Raw genomic sequence first — 8248 nt, forward strand, 5'->3', positions numbered from 1 at the left:
CTTATCTATAAAATAGAATAGAACAATAAGAAAATGTAGGCAAAGCTGTCAGCACATTGCCCTGTGCATAAAAAGAACACTCACTGCATGTTCACTATTATGTAAATTTTGTAACTAGAGTATGTTGAGTGCTTGCCATGGACCAGGCACTGCACTGGGCTAAGTGCCATAGATGTATTATTCTCTTTTAGTCATCTGTGATGTAATTATATCCATTCTACAGATGAGGAAACAGGCATAGAGTAGAGAAGAGGGAGCCAGAACTCAAACCCACATCTGGTGGCTCCGAAATCTGCGTGTAAAAATCTTGGCTTTTTGTGCCTTCCACTGTTGCCATAGAGAGCATTGCATCTTAGGGGTTACAGATGATCTCCAAGGTTGCTTACGTAAATCCTTTATTACCATCACATGCACGCCCGTGCACACACACACAGCCTATTTCCCTTTCTGGTTAGAAGTTGTGTCATTTTTCAGTATTGTTCTAAAAACAGATTACTGACAATAGATCCTATAGTGCTTCTATTACCAATTTGTACAGTCAGCCTACAACATTACTCATAAAAATGTTGTTTTGGAGCCACTGTGGGTCTCTTTGAGCATATCTGCAATGCCGTCTGTACAGAGAGTACATCTGAGAAGAATGAGGATGGGAAATAACATAATTAAGCCTGTTGGGAAGCCCTCTCTCTGAGGTAAACTGGAGGTTCAGATGTGGGTATTATGATTGTGAACTCCGTTCCCTGATGCTCCATTTTGGAATTTTAGAGTTATAAGGGACTTTAGCAAGTATCTTAGTGCAACTTTTCTCCTCTGCCAGAATCGCTTTGACAGTATTCCTGATAGTTATATCACCACTTGTGATAGCTGGGGAGGGAGGTGCAATCTCATGGGATTTTTCATTTCATTTCTGGATTCCTCTGATGGTTAGATAGTTCATTCTTCTATCTTCATTTCTATAACTCTCACTCTCTGATGAGTTTTGCCTTCTAAAGCAGCATAGAATAACTATGTATTTTATACATGACAAACCTTTAAAATTTGAAGAGAGCAATCAGGTTTTGATCGTGAGGCAGGTTTCCTATGTGAGAAAGTTGGGTCTCATTTTGTGCTCCATTATAACCACAGCAACTAGAACAGTGTGGGAAATAAAGTAGGTAGGTACTTGTGAAATTTCTTGATGAATGACTGAATGAGTTTTCTCTTTTCTACACTAACAGACTCAGAGTCTTGAACAATTCTTCATGAGATATGGCTTCTAAATTTCTCATGGACTTAGTGATTCATTTATGAACATGGTCTACTTTCTTGACATCTATTTCTTTGAATGTGAAACATGAAATATGACCATTAACTCTTCTTAAATGTGAGCTCTATGTGTTGAGGGAAAAGGTGAATGAGTGGTTGAATGAATAAATGCTTATGGGCTCTAGGCAGTTATTGGGTAACTTTTAACCCTGCCATGCTTGGCCACAACTGGTTGAGATAATGGTAAATATCTAATTTTGTTTGGGCCAATTAGATTCCTTTCCTGGGAATTTGGAATAAAGACCTATCTCTAAGGAGAGGACCTGAAAGGTCTAGCATTGAGACTGAAGTAGAGACATGACTAGTTACAGCCTCATGGAGCAGAACCAAGAGCAACAGTGCAGTTCGACAGGCAGAAACACAGGAGAGACACAGCCCTATTGAGAAAAGACCACATAGCTGCCTACAGACCACGTGGCTCCCCAGTGCCTGGCTCCAGTTTCCATGAGGGTCAGCTCTCTCCACTTTGTGAGATCTCTGAATTCTTGCAGTAATCACTGTCCCACTCTGACAGAGGGATACACACACACACACACACACACACACACACACACACACACACATGCATTTATTAAAGGTTGCTTAGGTTAATTCTATTCCTTCCAAACTAGCATGGAACAGTTTATTCAACCTAATATAACATGAATTCTTTTTTAAAAAATTTTTACTGGAGTATAGTTGATTTACAATGTTGTGTTAGTTTCAGGTGTACAGCAAAGAGAATCAGTTATACATATACATATGTCCACTCCTTTTTAGATTCTTTTCCCATATAGGCCACTGCAGAGTATTGAGTAGAGTTCCCTGTGCTATACTGTAGGTCCTTATTAGTTATCTGTTTTACATATAGTTGTGTGTACATGTCAATCCCAATCTCCCAATTTATCTCTCCCCTTCCTTTCCCCCCTGGTAAACATAAGTTTGTATAACACTAATTCTTGATTCACATTCTGAACACAGATAACTAAAAGGCCCAGGTTTTTTCACATGAATTGCTGCTAAAATAATTGTGTATTTGATTTTTTGGGAAAGTTTGCTCATTCATCCATTCTTTCAGCAGCAGTATATTAAGTTATTTACTATATGCGAATGTACTCTTTATAGTTTAGCTATTTGCCTGTCAATTGTCACTTTTTGCCGCTGACAGGGACTGTTGCCTCTAATAATATTCCCTTTCTATTAACTTCTTATCGGCAGTGGAAAAACAAACAAACAGGTTACCAAATACCGAGGTCGTGAGCAGTAACGAGTAGGATAAGAGCTCTTAGTGTGGGCACATGCAGGGATGACACAGTGCTCAAAGCACCTGATGTTTACTCTATTTATTTTGGGTGCAAAGAGAACATGTTGCCTACTTCCTGTTTTCCTTTTAGATTTTGGATTGTTGAAAGTGTAGTAAATAAATAGTGGGTAACTGGAGTGTTATGTGAGATTTTATACATGCATATACATACACACATATTTCATATAAATGTCTACCTAAATGCACACACATAGTTAGGGAAAAACTGAGTAAGGTTTCTACCAGAATCCAACAGTGAGGAAGTTTCAATCACATTTAAATAAATTAAATTGGTTACATTTATGGACCAGCAGATGTACTTGGGACTTTTCCTCTTTTTTTTTTTTTTTTTTTCTGCGGTACGCGGGCCTCTCACTGTTGTGGCGTCTCCTGTTGCAGAGCACAGGCTCCGGACGCGCAGGCCCAACGGCCACGGCTCACGGGCCCAGCAGCTCCGCGGCATGTGGGATCTTCCCGGACCGGGGCACGAACACGCGTCCCCTGCATCGGCAGGCGGACCCTCAACCACTGCGCCACCAGGGAAGCCCACTTTTCCTCTTTGATTATGCATCTTGAATTAAACTGAAAATTAAACTTGGCCCTTCATACCATTCTTTACTTCAGTCGAATTAACCAACATTGAAACACCCATTTCCAAGCTGCTTTTCAGCAATTCCAATTTGTATGGGACCCTCCTGGCCCCCATCACTTGTAGGTTCAGTTTTAGGGGTGAGAGGGACATGAGGAAGAAGTCTTTTTTTTTTGTAGCCCAAATGGCAGTGCAGTAGTCAAGCTTGTACTTGGTCCATCCTTCATTTTCATAGCAATGAAAACAGTACCGTGCTGGGATAAGAGATGAATCCTAGCTCTGTTATCTCTTAGCCATACAGCATTTCTGCAGTTCTCTTAATTTCTTCGCACTTCAGTTTCTTTATATCTAAAATGGAGTTAACACTACCAACTTATAGGAATTGCTATGAGGGTTAAAAGACTTCATGTTTATAAAACACTTAACATACTACCTGGCACCAGCAAGTGTTCAATAGATGGTGAGAGTCTGCTGTCAGTGCCCCCAAAGATAAATATAGAAAACACCATGTGAGGTAGAGGACTAAGAGACACATTTTATAAGAGGATAGTACATTTTCTGATAGTCCTGATGTTAGTTTAGAAAATCTTAAAAATTTGTCAGTGGTAATACAATTTATTTAGAGGCCCGTCCTAGGGATAATGTGAATTCTCTTACGAGGACTGTCCCAGGCTGCTTCTTCTGTGAGAACAAATTCCGTTGTGCTTCTTAAATTTCTGTTTTTTGGTAGAGAGTCTGTTTTCCCTAATGCACCATGGGCTTTCTCAGTGTTTCTCTTTTCAATCTTAGTAGTTTCAGTCTGTGCTGTGGCAAGAATGATATTTAGAGGAAAGAGGAGAAATAGCAGCTCTTTACCATGAACACTGTCTTAAGACCCCACATCATTTTCTACTAATCTTTTATCCCTTCTTAGACATTTTGCAGGAAATGGCCTATCCTGTGTATTTTTAATCCTTGGATCTAAGAAAAAGTTCTTATCAGCTAATTGCTGTGCATTTCAAGGCTGAAGTGCTTGTATTTACGTTTGCACCCTCTTGGATGACTTGTGGAAGTATTTTCCAACCTCCTGACGGAGTGAGTTTCCTCAGACTTCAACTAAGAATCAGAAAGGACTGTGATGATGTAGTTGATTTCAGAAGTGTAAATAATTGATCAAGTTCTTGGAATATTGGACCAAACTTGTAGGGGAGGCTGAGGAATCTGGATGTCCCTCGACTTTTAATAATAGGATGGAACACTATTTGGAACGCAGGGCATTGGATAAACCAGATGACTACAAAGTTACCACTACAAGATAAAAACTGTTGGTTGAGCAATATACAATCATATATATGGGTGTATCATGTGCTTCTGTTCCCTTACTCCAGACAAGTCCTTGCTGCTGGCAGGGAGATCAGCCTGGTCATCAAAATTTGCTGCTGCTAATTCAGATGTGAAGTGGTTAATATTTGTTATGCACTTAAAATCGCTTTATGGTAAATGGTACAGGGAATTAATTTCCTATATACACAGAATGTATCAAGGAGATCAAAGAACTTCAGAAGAGGTCCCATTTCCAGCTAACAGGTCTGTATCTGTTTGTGCTTAGATTGTAAAACTTCAGAGAAACCTCAAATTTCTCATGTTACTCTGAAGCAAGAAATGTGCTTTCTTCGTGAATATCTCACTAAGTAACTCACTTTTGCTAAATAACAGACTCTTAAGATAACCTTCACCTGCCCTTTAGTTTAAGACTTCAAAGAGAAGTGTCGTCAGATTTATCAATGTGATTCATTCTCTAACATTTTCTCTGCTAGGAGAGAGCCCCATTTTCCTCTGACTGACTGCCTAGGGGAATCTCTGGTATAAAAAGCAAACATCCTTTTTAGCAAATAGCCAGATATGACGGTAATGAGTATGTAGATCATCTTGCTTATTTTGTCATCCATCAGGGCAGAGATGGAAACATTGTGAGCTGGGAACGTTGAGTTTCGTTTTTACCGGTATTCTTGCCTTTTAGAAGGTATCTGTTAGGAGTAGTTAAAGTAAAATGGATTGCTTCTAAAATTGTGAGATGAGCTATAGGGCAGCATTTCTATTTAATTAGCTTTTTTTCTTTTTGTATTTTCTGCTGAGAAAAATGGGGTGGGACCTAAGCTATCTATTCATTGAAGCATCCAGGTTGCTTAGAATCCTTTTAGGTTAAAAGGTTAGGTTCTTAAGTCAGCTAGGAACACTGTTTATGGGCACTCTAAAAAGTGTAGCTAGATAATTTGTAAATTCAATTTCATGTCAATTATAATCTACTTTTATGCTTCTTTCTGTGCTGTAGGTATTTACCAAGCTCAACCAGAGTTTCTACCTCTAATGAGAAAGATTAGAGGTAAAAAATCTTTTCTACCCACAGGTGGAGATGGAAGACAGCATCTTCTCCCTTCCTTCTCAAAGCATCCAAGCTCCTAATTTATTTATTTATTTATTTATTTATGGCTGCCTTGGGTCTTCATTGCTGCGTGTGAGCTTTCTTTAGTTGTGGCGAGCAGAGGCTACTCTTTGTTGTAGTGCTCTGTCTTCTCATTGCGGTGCCTTCTCTTGTTGCGGAGCACGGACCCTAGGTGCACGGGCTTCAGTAGTTGTGGCACGTGGACTCAGTAGTTGTGGCTCGCGGGCTCTAGAGCACAGGCTCAGTAGTTGTGGCGCACGGGCTTAGTTGCTCTGCGGCATGTGGGATCTTCCTGGACCAGGGCTTGAACCCATGTCCCCTGCATTGGCAGGCAGATTCTTAACCACTGCACCACCCGGGAAGTCCCCAGGCTCCTAATTTCAAAATCATATATTCTTTCTCCACTTCTAATCTAATATTAAATTACATTGATTTTGTCAATATTTTTTCTATTTGTTCCCCCACTTTCCATTACTATTGTCATTATCTTAGCCCAAGCCCTCTTACTTCATCCATTAAATGTGTACTCTGCATTAATTTATTCATTCAACAAGTATTTATTATTTACATACTATGTACTAGGGATTAGAAACTGGAAATACCAGCAATAATCAAGATGAAACCTCATATCAGGTACAATCTTCTTAACTGAGTCACTGCAAAATCCTTCAGATAGGTCATTTATGTAGTCTCTCTCCCTACATTACATTAAAAATACTACTGCCAGTTTAATTTTGTGTAATGCTTCATTCTGGCTTGCAGGACCAAGAGTGTGTGGCCCTAGTGTTCTTTCCAGGGTAATCTGACATTATTCTCTTAATTTTCCTACATTTTGGGTAAATTCATCTGCTAGGTATGCCACCATGATCCGTGGCCTTTCCTGGTTTCAGCGGTTATGTTGTTCTTTTCATATGGATTTCCCCTCTCGCATCCCATACAACAAAATCCATCCACTTTTAAAGTTCACTTTAATGATCACTTTCTTCAGAAAGATTTTCCTGATCTCCTTCCTCCTTCCTCTTTGGCAGATCCTTGGGATTTGTTTTCCAGCATTGGTTTTTATTATCTAGCTACCTAAACTCTGTCCCGACACATTCTGAATTCCTTATGTAACAACCTAGAAAGGAAGCTAAACTTGCCCTAAGCAGTTGTCAGCGACTGCCCCAGCAGTTTTTCTCTTATTTCTGGAACACTCTTGTTCTCTGCCAGTTCTCCTCAGACTCTGCCAGTTCTTTGCCCATCTCTGTCCTCTTTTCTCTGCACCTCTGGTTTTTTTTCCTCTGGTTTTTAGGTATTTCTACTTGTTCTCTTGGCATTTGATAGTTGATTCCCCATACTGGATTTTGAACTAGTTTGTGTGTCATTTTTTTCTTAAAGTGGATACTCTTGGGTAAGATCCTCGTTGTATTCCAATCTCTTCAAATTCCAATCTTCCTTGGAGCCAAACCAATGCTAACCTTCCCCTCTGTATTCCCCCAAGGTGGGGAGGTGGTCAATCAATTATCTTTTTCTCACACTCTTTTCCCTCTTTTAAAATCAAAAAAATTAATTGTGGGAAAATGCATGTAACATAAAATTTACCATCTTTATCATTTTTAAGTGTACAGTTCAGCAGTGTTAAGTACACTAATATTGTTGTGCAACCAATGTTCAGAACTCTTTTCATCTTGCAAACTTACTTTGTATTTTTAAACAGCTATTTATTTGCTTGCTTTACCTCGCTTATTAGACTGGACATTTCTTGAGGACAAGGCTGTGTTACTGACTTTTGTATGCCTTATCAAACTGCCTGTTATAATCAATGAATAACTGCTTCATAAAGTTGAATTGACCCAAGCTTCCCCTGTGTTCTCATCTAATGTGCTCTCCACAGGAACGTTGCTTTGCTAACAGACCTAGATTCTGCCATCAGTGAAACAGAGTGCATCTTGAAAACATTTCCACTTATGTAAGAAAGGGAGATGAACGTCAACAGAGTTAGAAGTTGGCCTAAGCGGTATTGCCTCTGCTTAGGAGGTTTTGCTTTTTGGCTTAACTGTTACATGGCGCTGTTGTGTTTGTTCTGGAAGATGGGAAGGCTGTTTTATTTATTTTAAGAAGGCAGAAAGCCAGGAACACATAATTGAAAGGAAGTTTCTGTGCTGACATCTTATTATTGTAACTAAGATGGTTACAAATAAATTGAAACTTCCTTTTGTTTGAAGTGGTTGATGTGAACTGGAGTTTAATATTTTACACTCGTGAAGTTGCCAAGTGACAAATACTTTCATGATTCCTGTTTTTTAAAAAAGCCTCTAAATTTACACTCTACTAGTAATGTGTTTCTTTACATAACAGCCTCACAGAATTATAATGTACACGTCACCCCTGTTCTCCAGACTTAGGGGAAACCCGTTATCTCCCTGCTTCCTGTCCATATCTTTGAAGGTACTCAGAGGGCTTATGTCTCACATAGTCACCTCTAGTTCCGTATTACTGCTTCTGGAATTCTTTTTCTTTAAAAATAAATTTATTTATTTATTTTTGCTTGCATTGGGTCTTTGTTGTTGGGTCTTCATTGCTGCGTGAGGGCTTTCTCTAGTTGCGGTGAGTGGGGGCTACTCTTTGTTGTGGTGTGCGGGCTTCTCATTGCTTTGCCTTCTCTTGTTGC

Source organism: Pseudorca crassidens, chromosome 2 (assembly GCF_039906515.1).
Source record: "Pseudorca crassidens isolate mPseCra1 chromosome 2, mPseCra1.hap1, whole genome shotgun sequence".
Lineage (NCBI taxonomy): Eukaryota > Metazoa > Chordata > Mammalia > Artiodactyla > Delphinidae > Pseudorca > Pseudorca crassidens.